Genomic DNA, 17,255 nt, shown 5'->3' with positions numbered 1-17,255 from the left:
GCCTGTGAGTGTGTGTGTTTGCCTGTGAGTGTGTGTGTCTGCTAGTGTGTGTGTGTCTGTTAGTGAGTGTGTGTCTGTTAGTGAGTGTGTGTCTGTTAGTGAGTGTGTGTCTGTTAGTGTGTGTGTCTGTTAGTGTGAGTGTGTTTGCCTGTGAGTGTGTGTGTTTGCCTGTGAGTGTGTGAATGTCTGTTAGTGTGTGTGTGTTAGTGTGTGTGTCTGTTAGTGTGTGTGTCTGTTAGTGTGTGTGTGTCTGTGTGTGTGAGTGTGTGTGTCTGCTAGTGAGTGAGTGTGTGTTTCTGTTAGCTAGTGTATGCATATCTGTCAGTGAATGTGTGTGTGTGTGTATTTAGAAGGCGGGGCGGGGGGGAAGGGTTGTGTGGGAGTGGCGCGGGAGGGAGAGGGGGGCGCCTGAGTTTTGTCCTGCCTAGGGCAGCACAAAACCAGGATACACCACTGACTACACCCACTGCATTTACACAAAAACACTACACACACTCTTTACCCCTATATACATATTACACCCCCTGCACTTACACAACCAAACTACTCACATCCTATACCCCTATATACACCCTACACCTCCTATAGTTACACACACACACACACAAACAAGGGAGGGCTGGCAGCCTTAGGCCTGGGGGGCAAAACCAGTCAAATGGCCCATTGCACCACCAAATCAGTTCACCATCCATGCCCACCTTTTCCTGGTTTTATAACGGATATTGATGTTATGCTAATCAGTAGCTCTTTGCCATACCCGCTCCTTCACGGCTCTGACTTTCAATGTTGTCAGAGCGCAGGCTGAGAATCTCTGAGCCTGTGCTCTGACTCACTAACTGAGCGCCGGAACCACGAGGGAGAGGATATGATCTGACTGCACCTACTGCTGGTGCGCACCAGTGGACCACCAGCGAATCGTTTAAATTAAATATGCTGGTGTACCCAACTTGTGAGCTGTGTTGGCCGCCGGGCGCCTCTGTTGTCATGGCACCCTGCGTGACCGCGCAGCGTGCACACCCCAACGGCTGGCCCTGTTGACACACACTGACGTTACTACTTAGACATCCCTCAATATTAATACAGACATCAGAGTAAACACCAATAAACTGTGGAAACAGAGCTTATCCCCCCAAATTTATAAAGGTTTGCTTAGAGGATTTATTGTAAGATTAAATCATGCCTCCTCCTCTCTCTCTCCCATGCGCTGCTCTGTAGGCTGGGAGGAAATGAAGACTAATCACATTCTCCCAGCACAGCGCCACCTGTGGCTGCATGGGGAACAGCTGTTTAATGTAATGCTTGTAGGACGGCCAGCTGCCGCAGAACCTCTTTGTTCCCGTCTCTGCAAAGGGCTCCAGGCACTGCTTGTTGTGAGCGTGAGCCACTGTAAATTAGGGGCAGAGGGCACTTGCACTGCGGTAAAGACGGGTCTGGGCAGGAGGAGAGTGCAGTGCAATCAGTGCACTCCCCTCCTGTGGGTCACAGTAGACTGGTTGCACCTGCCCAGGATCAGAGCCGGTGCAAGGATTTTTTCCGCCCTAGACAAAATAAAAATGTGCCCCTCCCCCCCACGTGACATCACAATGCCCCACCCATATGATCTGCCATATGAACTAACGCCAGTGCTGCACACAGTGTGTGTTTACATTAAAAAGCCTGCAGGGACCAGCTATAGACACCAGAACCACTTCATTAAGCTATAGTGTCCCTTTAATGTGAGGTAAATTATAGATTAGTGTCACCAATAATATACTAGATTGCCTACTTACAACCAGATGAGGATGATGATGGGCAGCAGTTTGGCTCCACTGGTCTGGTGTAGAACAGGATCTCTGGAGGCTGTTTGCAACTGTGGTCACAAAATTCAATGTTCTGGGAGAATTGGAAGCAGCTCCATTTTTGGGGGGTCCCTTACACAGCTCAAGGTCTGGGCCCCAGGGCCTGACAGTGAGTATGCCCATAAGGCCCACTCATAAGTACACTTATATGTTCCACCCACTCATGAGTTCGCTCACAGGGAGTGGAGTGTGTAGGGGATGTGTTATGTGTTATTGTAGAGGATCTAATATGTGTGCTTATGGTATGTAGTGTATTCAGATACCAGTTTGTGTAGGTGATGCAGTGTGTATTTGTGTATAAGGGATGTATTGTGTGTTTCTGGTTGTGTGTAAGGGATGCATTGTGTGAATCTGTGTTTGCATGCATAAGGGATGCAAGGTGTGTTTCTGTATGTGTGTGCATTGAGTGTAAGAGATGCATTGTGTTTCTGTGTGTATGTAAGAAAAGCAGTGTGTGTGTGTAAGGTTTGCATTGTCTGTTTCTGTGTATGTGTGCAAAGGATGCATTGTCTTTGTGTGTAAAGGAGGCATTGTCTTTGTGTGTAAGGATTGCATTGTGTGTGTGTGTGTGTAATGGATGCATTGTGTGTTTCTCTGTGTGTAAGGGAAGCATGTTGTGTTTCTGTGTATGTATAGGGATGCATTGTGTGTTTCTGTGTATGTATAGGGATGCATTGTGTGTGTGTGTGCGCGCGTAGTGTGAAAGAGCTCCCTGTCTGGCCCCCTGTCCTATAGAGCTGTCCCTTCTGTCCCTTAGAGCTTTCCCCTGCCCTTAGTGGTCTCTCCTCTCCCCCACCCTCCCCTAGTGGTCTCTTCTCACACTCACCCACCCTCTCTGTGCTCTTCTCATCCCCCCCTCCACCCTCCCTGTGTTCTTCTCACTCCTCCCCTCTGTTCTTCTTACCCCCCTCCTCCCTGTGTTCTTCTTACTTCCCCCCCTTGTTGTTCTTACTCCCTTCTTCTTATTACTCCCCTTTCTTCTTCTTACTCCCCTTTCTTCTTCTTACTCCCCCTTCTTCTTCTTACTCCCCCTTCTTCTTCTTACTCCCCCTTCTTCTTCTTCTTCTTCTTACCCCCCTCTTTTTCTTATCTCCCCTCCTTCTTACTCCCCCCTCTTCTTACTCACCCCTTCTTCTTCTTACCCCCCTCTTTTTCTTATCTCCCCTCCTTCTTACTCCCCCTTCTTCTTACCCCCCTCTTTTTCTTATCTCCCTTCCTTCTTCCTCCCCCCTCCCCCTTTTCTTACCCCTTCTTTTTCTTATCTCCCCTCCTTCTTACTCCCCCCTCTTCTTACTCCCCCTCCCCTATTCTTACCCCCTCCTCTTACTCCCCCACCCTCTTCTTACTCCCCCCTCCCCTTACTCCCCCCTACCCTCTTCTTACTTCCCCCTCCCCTTACTCCCCCCTACCCTCTTCTTACTCCCCCTACCCTCTTCTTATTCCCCCCTCTTCATACTCCCCTGTCTTCTTATTTCCTCCCCTCTTCTTACTCCCTCCCACCACCTCCCCCTCTTCTTACTCCCTCCCACCCCCTCCCCCTCTTCTTACTCCCCCCTCCTTCTTCTTACCCCCTCCCCTCCCCTGTAGCGTGGCCGAGCTCCTCTCCGGTCCGCAGTGCCCGGCCGGAGTGATAGGATAGTGCACACTCAGTGTGCACTTCCTGTCAGTCCGGCCGGTTACAGGAAACAGAAATTCCTGTTCCGCGCGGAGTTTCTGTTTCCTGTAACCGGCCGGACTGACAGGAAGTGCACACTGAGTGTGCTCCTTCCTATCACTCTGGCCGGGCACCGCGGACCGTAGAGGAGCTCGGCCACGCTACAGGGAAGGGGAGGAGAGAAGCAGATGCAGCCACCTGAGGCTCTTAACAGAGCGCTCAGGCGGCTGCAGTATTTAAAGGGCCGGCCCGCCGCGGCCGGTCTTAAAAGAATTTAGGGCGGCCTGGGGGGCAATTGCCTCCCTGCCCCCCAGCCCAGCCCGCCCCTGCACACAAATGCACTACACACACTATATCCCCTATAAATAAACACTGTGCACTTATAGGGGATACACACATATCCTAAACACACTCTACAACCACTATGCACACACTATACCCCCATGCACACTGCAATCCCTGTACACACACACACAATCCAACCCCTTGCATTCCCTAGATTCACAAACACCCCATAGGCCCACACACTCTGCAGGCCCTATAAACACGGACACATATACATATTTACAACACAGAAAGACATACACTAGCCCCTAGCCATACATTGTACACCGCAAAGAGACCCCTTTACACACTACAATGCAAACCATTTTCTCTACACACATGCAATCCTACATGCAACCTCCAAACACGTACAACACTACAGGGAGCATCCCCAGACATGAACAACACTCTATAATAGCCCTGTTCCACTTTTGTAGTATCGCATTACTGGGGACACCATCGGGCACACCAGAGACAAGTCACTAGCAAATGAGCATACTTGTGTTGTGCAGAAAAAAAAAACAGGACACATTTCCTTTACTTTGGATTTACATCACACTAACATACTCATTGGGGAGGGGAAGGCGTGCTTGTCATTGGTGATGACATAACATGCCCCTTTCTAGCCCTACCCCTCCTAGTGGTCTGCTCTGCCTTTAACTGCCCAGGCTAAATTTTGGTCCAAGCCTGGCCTTGAGTTTGTTTTATGTTTATTTAATTTCTAATTCTTCCTGTTCTAATCAGATCAAACAGAGATCACAGGTAGGAGCAAGAAGGAACAGTGAGAAACAGCAAATATATCTGTATTGGGGTAGCCTTCTGACATGTAGCCAACCATCATCTACTGATAGTGCCAATCATTTGGCCAGCATCATGAAAAGTAAATCTGGCAATTTCTACATTCCTCATGATTTTGTGGGGGAGTGTTTAGGTCTAGCTTGTTCCAGATCAACCATTGCATCTTGTTGACTGGCCAAGCATGTCATTGAGTTGTTAATATACAGCATGTAGGATGGCTATTGATCTATAAATAAGAAGACACATTAAAGGAATGCTCCAGGCTAGTAATGCCTAGATAAGACATTAAAACATATGCTGAGATGGCCATTGGCCAGGGCTTACTGTGGAGATCAAATTATATTCCCAAAAAACTCTGCCAATGCTTATGCCAGGGTCCTTGAAAGTATTTGGTCTGTCTCTCTCCAGAGAGTGAAGACTGCTTGTATTATTGGATTACCATGGCAATGCTCTGATACTTGCAGGATCGAACAGAAAGACACCCCACTGGACCTCCAAAGATCAGCCTTTGGTCAGGGAGATGAAAATAAATATATATTTTTTTTTTTTAAAACACACACTACAAACAGTTCCTACCCCCTAAACACACACACACATCAAACAGTCCCCTCTACATACAGATATTACAAACTGCACACCTACCCACATCTGCACACGCAAGCGCACTTCACATACACACACACACCTTACAAACAACCCTCTCACTAAACTACACAACACACAGTTCTAGACACACAAAGAGCCCTTATCCATTCACACAACCATCCCAAAGCTGCTTATAAATGCACAGGTAACACCACCAATAACCCCTACGCACATACAATACTGCAATAATCAGACTCAATGTGTCCTGACCCTGTCTGGCCTTTGTTCTCTGGTGTCTCCATAACTGACAAACAAAGCACAAGTGTGCAATAAAATACGTTAAAATGAAGTGCGAAACCAGGACTCATTGTCATTGGTGGGGGGATTACATGTTATTAGTGATGATCCCCTCTCTGGCCTCACCACTGAAATGTCCTATCTTTAAATACTTGGGCTGAATTATTTCCTCAGTCCGACCCTGCTGTCAGTTCTTGCTCTTCCAAGGTAGTGATGTTTGGTTAATTGTTGAATATTTTTCACAAATTGTTGAATATTTTTAACAAATTAAATATATAATACATTTAACTTGGTCCTAATGAAGACACATTGGATGGTTTGATGTTATAAATTCAATATTTGCTGCATTACAATAAATCCTAAAGTTGCAATAGGATGTGAGGTTTTGGGTTTATTCATTGAATAATAGATTTTAGGGAAATGAAGCAGTGATGCTGAATTTAGGTGAATAGCATAGCTGAAGAAACTGTGCATTATGGCTGTTAAAGGGAAAGTTTAGTCACCTTGAGGCACCATGGAAAGAAACATACCTTCTTGAAGCCATTTTGTGAATGGGGAGTCACTGATTGGCTGAGAGCATCAGCCAATCAGCGGCACACATGCAAACGGCACTCTGCTCTTCCTTACAATGAAATTTCAGGAACTGAAATTGAGATGGTGTCTGGTGGTGGGAGGGGGTTGACATCGGAGCTGGAGGCAATTTTGGGGTTAAACTGTTAAAACTGCATCTGCAGGCTTCCAGGGACCATAAAAACTTAATTTAGATAAAATTGTTATGGTGTCTGGAGTGTTCCTTTTAGTCAAATTTGACAATTCAATCGGTTATTTACTGATTATTAGTGTTCGTAATTGATTTTGCAAGAGTAAATTACCATTAACATAATACAGCAGACTGAAATCATCAGCAATCATCAAAATCACACCTAAATCAGAAGATTGAAAGCCTGTATGACCCCCCATAAATCTAGAAGAGTCCCTAGATTAGAGCGAACCGTATGCTCTTGTTCATAATTTACATTGATGAGCTGCTTATATTTAGAAATAAATGTGGCGTTTGTGGGGTAAATTGCAAATTATGACCTGCTAAAATGCTATAAAATTTTACAATTATTCCCACTACACTTGATACAAACTAGCGAAATAATGGTGTCACAATAAAGATCAAAATATGCCATTTGAGATGCCGTGAGGTGTCTTCTTTAAGAAATGGAAGGCCTTTTTGGGGTAGTGCGAACAAGCAACCTGCTATAATGCTCCAAAATGGAACATGGACAAAGCATCAACATTCAGAGATTGGAAAAAATGAAATGGCTTTGTCTTATATTTGCCCCTTAAACATCCACATATACCTGGCAAAGGTATACATGGGATATTGCTGTACTCAGAAGACATAACTGAGCGACATGTTGGGTGTTATACTGCAGCACCATACAGGATTACAAAATATGCAAGAAAATTCCCATTACAGTTGGTATAAACTATCGTATTAATGGCCTCATGATAAGAATCAAATTATGCCATTTGAGGTACACTGAGAGGGTAATGGATGCATGGAATAGCCTTCCAGCCAAGGTAGAGGTTAACACAGTGAAGGAGTTTAAGCATGAGTGTGATAGGCATAAGACTATCCTAGACTTAAAATAAGGCCAGAGACTAATGAAAGTATTTAGAAAATTGGGCTGACTAGATGGGCCGAATGGTTCTTATCTGCCGTCACATTCTATGTTTCTATGAGGTGGTAGGACTTTGTGACGTAGTGTGAACTAGCAAATGCTCCAAAATGAGACATAGCTCCATTAAATCCATCTATGAAAATGTTCACATCTCTGTAGCACTGCAACATCACAAATGAGTGATTTTTTTACATTATAATTTTACTACAGTGGCACAGATCAGACGTGCATGTAGAAACGGGAATTTTTAAAAAACATTTTTACCAACTTTGACAAATGTTGACACATTAAGGTACAATATACACCATATTAAACACCCTGGAGTGTATACTTTCACAATTGATAGGCCTTCATGGGGTAATTTAAATGTTCAAACTTCTAAAATGCCCCCAAGTGGGATCAAATCCTTCTAGCAAACATCTTACTCAAAAGATATAGCTGAGCATAATTTTTTTTTTTTTTTTTTAACAAAGTGGGACAGATTTACAAAATGCCTAGGACAAAATGCAATGTGCATGTAAATAAAAAGAAATGCAAATAAGGGGGCGTGGCGAGCAGCCGAAGAGAGCGGTCACATGAAGTGAGTGCTCTCGGCTCTAACTGACCCAAACGCTACACGAAGCATAATAACTCACTGCCAAAAGTTCACCACGACACCCGCCAGACACTGCTGACATTATGGCACCGTAAAAAACAGCAAACACTGACGGACCTGATCCGATCTACAAAAAAAGACTGTCTGAGGCCTACTCAAGATGGCGACTACAGCATGGCGCACTTTCCTGCGTCATAAGGCCACAATGAGGCTGAACACTCGGCAACCCAATACTCGGATGCCCCGGTCAGTGAAAAGCGGCTCTACTCCATGCTGCAAGACCTGCGGGCGACGCTGAACACAGATATCAAACAGATGACTGGGGAGTTGGAGCAGGAGCTTTCCAAGCTCGGGGACCGGACAGACCGCCTGGAAGAGCGCACGGAGGAAATCTGCACAGCGGAAAATGAGTTCACAGAGCGGCTTCAAGTCCTTCGGGATGAGCACACTCAGCTGAAATGGAAGATCGCTCAAGGCGGAATAATGTCATATTCTGGGGCATCCTGGACAGTGTCACACATGAGTCCCTACCTGCTTACATCAAAGGCCTCTGCACAGCTTTATTGCCTGAGATAGGTGATGAGGGATGGCTCATGGATCGGGCCCACCGCATTCAGTGTCCAAGAAAAGGGTTTGTGAGACCAGATCTGGGCTGCTCCAACAGCTCTCAGACTTTGAATCCAAACATAAATCTAACCCAACGAAGTCCACCCACAAACAATTAGAAAAGCACGAAGTCTATTTTGCCCTCAAGGAGATCATGGGCCCCGGTGTTGTTCGACACTAAATCACTGCTTATGATAACCCCCCTTGCAGCACTGCAGCCTTGCTCCCCTAACCTCGCACTAAATACATTGTCAATGCAGGCCATCTGTAAAATAGGAGACTTCTATAGCCATGACACCCTAAAGCCATTCCTAACCCTACTAGACGAATTCACCTTGGCCCCTAGGGACCTCTTTCTTTATTTAAGAGTCAAAAACATCCTATTGTCCTAGAACTCGGTTGTGGAGGGTGCACAGCGCTCCATGTCACTCTCCCCACAACACATCTTGACATCTCGCTCCATAAAACCCCTCTCCCTGTGTTACAGTGCATGGGAAGATGTTTCGCAACACATGGGAAGATGTTTCGCTACACAAACTTCCATATATGGAACAATGGGAGGGGGACATTGGGCGTAAGCTTACTCTACAACAATGGCAAGAGGCCGTCACCCTCACCAAACGAGCATCCAAGAGCCTTTCTCTATGGGAAGCCTAATGTAAAGTCACAATGCGATGGTACCTGGTTCCCCACAGGCTATCCAGGAGCTACCCCGCTGTTTGCCCAGTGTGCTGGAGATGTGCAACGGCATCGGGTACTATACTGCATATCTTCTGGGACTGCCCCAGCCTAACTACATTCTGGTCCCTCATACAAATGCTCGTACATACAGTTACCACTCTCTCACTTCCACTAAAGCTACCTACTCCAAATCCTGCCCATCCCAAACCTCACCCGACACGCCACAGTTATCATTAATTTATTAACAATAGCCAAGATAGCAATAGCCTCATACTGGAAAAGTGATGCAATCCCCTCCCTGGAGAAGGTTTCGAAGAGAGTGGACAACATATGCTTATATGAGCAGATATCCTTCAGGATATGGGGGGCAGCCACATACCACACTAAACTGTGGGGCAGCTGGCTACGATTCTGCGATATTGACGGGGCGAGCACTGACACAGATTGATTAACTGCTCTGGGTATGCAGGCAGTAGTGGGCCTCGGGTGAAACTGGCCTACAAGTCAAATATGGATGAACCGAAGTACACATTCCACTGAACTTACACAAGATTCTACCCTTGTTATAAAGTTGAATGTTATCCATGTCCCCATCTTGCTTTTATTCTGTACCCTGTATGAATGACACGACTGTCACATAAGTAAAACCTAAGTACACTCATTGGCTGGCAGCCTTATGCCTGAGGCAGGAGAGTTGGGAAGCACCATGATTAAACTCAGCGGATCGTCTCAGTATGTATATCTGTTGATTAACTACTGATCTGTTGGGGATGTAAAATGTGCAATGGTCCTTGTGCAATTCCGTATGTAATGTATGTGTTCATGTATACTTGTGTACCACCTTGACCAAAAATCCAATAAAAACGAAATATGACAAAAAAAATGCAAAAAAAATAAATTCTACAAACTTTGACATTAAACAGTTTAGTCACCTTAAAGCACACATAACTTCATCTGACTGAAGTTGTTATGGTGCCAGCGCACTCTTAATTCAAGGGATTTAACCTTTCTGGAATGGTTTAAGCCAAAAGTTTCCTCCAGCACTGATCTCAGCACACTCCCAGGCAGCATTCAGCAATTTCAGTTTCAGGAATTGCAGAGTGCCGTGGGGCATGGTCGTCACTGATTAGCTGAGAGCATTCAGCTGACACACTGAGCCAATCAGTGACTCTGCATTCACAACACTGTTTTGGAAAGAAACATACCTTTTCCAATCCAAGACACAATATACACTGGACAAAATTATAAACGCAACACTTTTGTTTTTGCCACCATTTTTCATGAGCTGAACTCAAAGACCTAAGACTTTTTCTATGTACACAAAAGGCCTATTTCTCTCAAATATTGTTCACAAATCTGTCTCAATCTGTGTTAGTGAGCATTTCTCCTTTGCCGAGATAATCCATCACTTTCTCACAGGTGTAGCATATCAATATGCTGATTAGACAGCATGATTATTGCACAGGTGTGCCTTAGGGTCTCCACAATAAAATGCCACTCTAAAATGTGCAGTTTTACTGTATTGGCAGGGCCCGGAGTGGTCCGCAAACCAGTCAGTAGCTGGTGTGACCATCATTTGCCTCACGCAGTCCAACACATCTCCTTCACATAGAGTTGATCAGGTGGTTGATTGTGGCCTGTGGAATGTTGGTCCACACTTCTTCAATGGCTATGCGAAGTTGCTGGATATTGGCAGGACCTGGAACATGCTGCTGAATACGCCAATCCAGAGCATCCCAAACATGATCAATGGGTGACATGTCCGATGAGTATGCTGGCCATGCAAGAACTGGGATGTTTTCAGATTCCAGGAATTGTTTACAGATCCTTGCAACATGGGGCCGTGCATTATCATGCTGCAACATGAGGTGATGGTCGTGGATGAATGGCACAACAATGGGCCTGAGAATCTCATCACGGTATCTCTGTGCATTCAAAATGCCATCAATAAAATGCACCGTGTTCGTTGTCCATAACATACACCTGCCCATACCATAACCCCACCGCCACCATGGGCCACTCAATCCACAACGTTGACATCAGCAAACCACTCACCCACACAATGCCATACACGCTGTCTACCATCTGCCCTGTACAATGAAAACCGGGATTCATCTGTGAAGAGAACACCTCTCCAAAGTGCCAGACGCTATTGAAAGGGAGCTCAAGTTGGTTACGACGACGAACTGCTGTCAGGTCGAGACCCCGATGAGGACGACGAGCATGCAGATGAGCTTCCCTGACATGGTTTCTGACAGTTTGTGCAGAAATTCTTTGGTTATGCAAACCGATTGTTGCAAACCGATTGTTGAAGACCGGTCTCAGATGATCTTGGAGGTGAAGATGCTGGATGTGCAGGTCATGGGCTGGTGTGGTTACACATGGTCTGCAGTTGTGAGGCCGGTGTGAGGCCGGTTGGATGTACTGCCAAATTTTCTGAAACTCTTTTGGAGACGGCTTATGGTTGAGAAATGAACATTCAACATTAAATTCCATTTAGATGGCAAGTTGTTTTGAAAGGTTTTTATCTACTGTACTGTAAAGTGAACATTATATAAATATATATATTAAAAAAAATAGACTGTGCAATAAACTAAGTTTAAACATTAGATCTCTCTTTACAGGTGATGTTTAAGAAGGTTATGTATGAGTTACATGCAGGGAGTGTGGCGAAAGTGACTTCGCCACTGGTTTTTGGAGGGGCCTGTTTACCCGCCTCCCACCTTCTGACTATGGCCCCTGGGAGATTGTGCCCTTTAACAACTGTCTTGGGGCTTATGGACTTCTATTGGACTGTGTATGGCCCTTGCTAAACTTTAACCCCATGGCGATTTTATTCTGTTCGTGGGATCTGAGCGCTGTACGGATATATTGAGTGCTCAGATCCAGAATGTAGGTGTTCTGTTCAGTATAATAGGAATTATGCATTTTTGTGTTTTTACTGTTGTTGTGAATAGATATATTTTCTGTATGCTGGAGATAATTGGCTTGCCACACCCAAGCCATGCTTGCAGTCGGTCAAAAAGGGACTTCCAACTAACCTTTGAACCACTGGACAAATTTGTAGAATTTTGACATATGTTTGTATTTGGAGTATGCGGATTCTGAAAATGTGAATGTGACGTATACTTTTAAAGTTATGAATATTGTGTAAAACTGTATATTTGCTTGCCTGTGATAATTATGTTAGCCCATTGTGTTCAGTAATTATGTCACAGGCAGAGGGGAGGATTTTGTGTGTAATTGCTGGGAGTGTCTGAGTGTATTGTACGTATTGATTGGTTGTTCTGCAAAACCCTGTGGGCAGTACTATGTGTGCAAAATGTGCGTAAAAGCAGAGTGTTTGATTAAAAGCTTCAGTTCTACTTCACCCTCAATTTGGAGTGCCGTCTCTTATAGGGAGAATCTGCTACAAGGGATTGCTATGCTATTCATACTCTCTTGCTATATCACTACTAAGCTCTTGTAAGAGCTTGTTCCTGCTTCGCTCTGAAGGAAAAGAGGTTCGGCCTGTGGTGGTTGTGGTGTCGGCTAGAGTGCTTGGAGTCCTCAGGAAGTGCTAGGAGCATCCATCAACGGAGGTACCCAGTCAGGGTGCCAGGTGATCCGTTACAGGGAGGTATAACTAGGGCTATAAAGACAAAGTGATTTAAATCCTAAATGGAAGAGAATGAGCAGTGAAACTGCAGGGACATGATCTATACACCCAAACTACTTTATGAAGCTATAGTTGTTTTGGTGCCTATAGTGTCCCTTTAATACTCTTTCCTATTATTCAGGAGTTGAGGTATTACATGTTAAGCGGAAATGTCTCCTCCTTAGGTATGTCGTAGGGTAAAGATAGGACTTTGCAAGACGCAGATTAACCTATGTTGCGGATTTGTTTGGCTCGAAGCATGATGAGGCATAAATCCTGTGTCTAGTTATGTAAATACTATGTTATATCTTCTCCAGGGTTTATTCTTATTCAATTTCCAAATTGAAAATCTGGATTTTTTTAACATCCGGGCCACATTTGGAGTTCAGTGAAGAAAACCCTAAGCAATGCAACATGTTATCTCTCTAACATGTGTTGAGGTACTTGACATTACACTAAGCTTAATACAATGTGGTCACTTCAGACGGGCGATTTTAAGGAGCTTTGGAATATTTGAAAATTGTAGTCTTCTGTGCATTGATCTATATGTATACATTTTAATATACCATGCAGTCATTTTGCCACATTTTTACGTTTTTGTGATTCATGTCCCAAATATGCACAGAATTATTTCTATTATTTATAAAGCGCCAGCAAATTCCGCAGCGCTGTACAATGGGTGGACACGTAATTGTAGCCAGACAACTTGGATGCACAAGAACAGAGGGGTTAATGGCCCTGCTTAGTGAGTTTGCATGCCAAAGGGAGTGGGGTATAGTGACACAAAGAGTTAAACAGTGGTAGAAAAGTAGGTTGCTAGAAAAGTATTCACTTAGTAGGTTATTTTTGACAGTTGTAGGAGAGGAATCAGGGAGCAGCGAGCAAAAGCTGTTAACAGTTTAACTGATACGCTTTCCTGAAGAAGTGAATTTTCAATTATTTTTTTTAAGGAATGATGACTGAAAGGAATGCTCGAGAAAGGAATTGGCTTGACTAACCCATGGTATGAGAAAATACAAGGGCCACACAACTTGACTTTCATTTTATTTATTTTTTAAATGTATTATTATATACATATAACCTGTTTACCCTTGGGCATCATGGATACCCAGCATACCACTGTGGATTTCTGCTATTTTCACTCAAATTACAAATTTGAGGAATTTCATAATTTTCATATTTTGCTTAGAATTGTAACATTTTTTAGAGTTATTTGTATTCCAAAAAAGTGCTCTAACATGTGATCAACAATATTTGAAACATAGTATGGAATCTGTTTTTTTATTCTTTATTTTTTGTGCATAGATATATTGACAACATTTAGTCTAGTAATGCCACAACAGCGATTACTGTAGTTTTCAGAAACAGAGAATTACAAATGCATGGCATGAGGGACTGTGCACATTTAAGGTTAAAGACGAGGAACAGTAGCATGTTGCAAGTCAATGTGTGTGCTTGTGTGTTGATATAGCTTAGCCATTGACTTTGCTATGGAGAATAAAAACATTTTAGCATAAGGTGTAGCAGGGAGGGCTATAACGTTATGCGATGAATAGTGTAGTTAGTCTACGTGTACATGCTTATATAGTAGTATTGGGGTTAGCAGGGCCGGTGCAAGGATTTTTGGGTACATAGGCGAAGATGCATTTTTCCGCCCCCCCCCCCCTCTAAAATTAACATCTTCACCTATGTGCCTCCTAACCAGACCCTCCCTCTTCCCCGTCCCTTAGTGTTCCTCTCCCCTCCCCCCTCCTTTCCCTGTCCCTTGGTTTTTCTCTCCCCTCCCCTCTCTGTCCCTTGGTTCACCCCCCACCCTCTTAGCGGTCACACTCCCCTTCCTGGTGTGCCTCCTACCTGTCTTGTAGCGTTGCGGAGCAGACCCTCTACAGGAGCTTCAGTTTTCTGTACCTGGCTTGATTGACAGGAAGTGCTCTCTCAGTGAGCACCTCCTCTCAGTCTGGCCAGGTACAGGAAACAGAAGCTCCTGTACTGCGCTCCGCTCCGCCACGCTACACTCAGTGGTGTATACACACTAACAGCCACACACACTCAATGACAAACACACAGACGTCACTGACAGACACAGACTCACTGATCTGACACACACTCATTCATTGACAGACACACACTCAATCACAAACATACTCTCACTGATTTGACAGACACTCACAAACACACACTCATACACTGACAGACACACACATTCATACAATCATTCACAGACACACACACAGACACATACACACATACACAGACACACACAGACAAACACATACACAGACACACACACACAGAAACACTCACAGACAAACACATACACAGACACACACACACTCACACATACACAGACACATACACACACTGACAAACACATACACACACACACTGACAGACACACACACACACTCACAGACACACACTCACACTCACAGACAAACACATACACAGACACACACACTCACAGACAAACACACACTCACACATACACTTTCAGACACACACTCACAGACACACACACTCACAGACACACACTCACAAACACATACACAGACACACACACTCAGACAAACACACACTCACACATACACTTTCAGACACACACAAATTAATAATAATATCCACCCAGCCTCCCTACCTGGAGAGCTGGTCTGGATGTGTCCCTGGGGTCCAGTGGGGCTTCAGTGCGGCGGGCGGCAGCGTTCTAATGAGAGGCGGCGAGGGAGCTCTAACCTGTCTGCTCTGCTCCCTCGCGGGCTGTCCTCTGATGCCGGGAGCCGGAACATGAAGTCATATTCCGGCTCCCGCAGAATCAGCACACGGTGCGCGAGGGAGCAGAGCAGACAGGTTAGAGCTCCCTCGCCGCCTCTCATTAGAATGCTGCCGCCTGCCGGGGGTCCAGAAGGTGACCTGGCAGGAGGGAGCGCTTCCCTCCTGCCGGTCACCGAAATCTTGCGCCCCCAGAGCCGGTGCGCCCTAAGGCGTCCGCCTGTGCCGCCTTATGGACGCGCCGGCCCAGGGGTTAGTGAGTATGCCGGCTGTACAGCTAGCGTTAGGTAGAGGGTTGTTACCGTAGAAAAGCCTACAGTAGGCAAGAGTATGATCTATAGATTGTGGAGGGATGCTTCCGGGCGGTGGAGCCTGTGTGAGGTTATGGTGTGTCGCGTAGGAGAGTACTGGGCGACCAGCCTAGTGTGTTGGTAAAACAGGCAATATATATACAGGTTGTAAGGTTATGTCATCCAATTCCTAGTCATCTGCGATGTCATTTTAACATTTTAGTCAGGCTGGCCTCTCAAATTATATCCTCTGGCTCCTTTGAAATGGTCGATGTTTGCCTGGTACACAGTTCGCAACAGAGTTGTCGTGAGGTCCACTGGTGCAGGCCAGCTGCTGTGAGGATGTATGCAGCTGTGTGAGGTCCTGCGGGCGAGGTGGGTGGGAGAGAACACCAGAAGTGGCTGCAGATGATATCCGAGAGGTCTGGATCAGGGGTTTTGTGTGGTGTCTCGAGCGCAGCTGCCGCCTGTATAGCCCTTGTCATATGCGCCTCAGTGGTAACATAGTTTGCCTGGAGTGAGTCTCTGATGGCTTTAAGACTGTTTAGAGGCAGTACCGCTGGTTAAGGTGTTAAGATAATGTGGCCTCGCTAGTCTCTGCATTTTTTCCCAGGGTTACTCTGTGCAGTAGCTTTTGCATTTAAGAGGCATTGCGCTGCTTGGCTGGTTTAGTGTATGTTTAGGCTAGTGATTCTCTCCATGCCGAGGTCTTCCCAGCGGGGGTAGGTAGTCGACTCACCGCTGAACTTGTTTTGTGGTTGCATGCTACGGTGAGCAGTGCGACTCCTCTCCTCTGGAGCTTCATTGGGTAGGAGCTGTTGGAGCAGAGTGCAGCTCTGCCATCTTAGAAGGTAGGCCTCCGGAATACCCCACCGCTCACTCTCCACATGTCCCTGGCCCTCCGTGGTAGGGACCTGGATAACCCCCCCGGTCCATAGGGGGGGGAACAGGGCCGGCAGGCATTTCATGAAGTCAGCTTGCGGTGTCCGGGAAGGGAGACAGGGCAGCGGCCGTCCATCCCGCCTCCCCCCCGAGTAAGCCGCGGCCCCTGAAGCTTTGTGCTTCCCTCTGGTGACCCAAAACTCCTGATCTCAGGGTCAGCCACCTTGTCCACAGCCGTGGGTAAGTCTCCTGGGCTCTCAATGAGTGTCAGAGCTATGAGTTTTGCCTAAGAGGCCAGATTGCTCCGGAGCCTCTCCAGCATGCAAGCGTTTAGTATGGCGGTCCGGCCCTGCCCCCCATGGAATCTGTTTTTAAAAGTTCGCCTGCACTAACAATTTGTCAAAGTAATTTGGGATTTTTTAAGATTTATTATCAAAAACATTTTTCTATGCTTTTCTTTTGTCAAACAAGCTTCTTTTATTTTTCCATCCTTCTTGCTTTCCCTCAGTGACCTTAAAGGGAAACTCCAGTGCCAGGAAAACGATCGGTTTTCCTGGCACTGGAGGGTCCCTCTCCCTCCCACCCCCCAATCCCCAGTTGCTGAAGGGGTGAAAACCCCTTCAGTGACT

This window comes from Pelobates fuscus, chromosome 6 (genome assembly GCF_036172605.1).
Source record: "Pelobates fuscus isolate aPelFus1 chromosome 6, aPelFus1.pri, whole genome shotgun sequence".
In the NCBI taxonomy this organism is placed as follows: Eukaryota; Metazoa; Chordata; class Amphibia; order Anura; family Pelobatidae; genus Pelobates; species Pelobates fuscus.
This window is presented reverse-complemented; position numbering follows the sequence as displayed.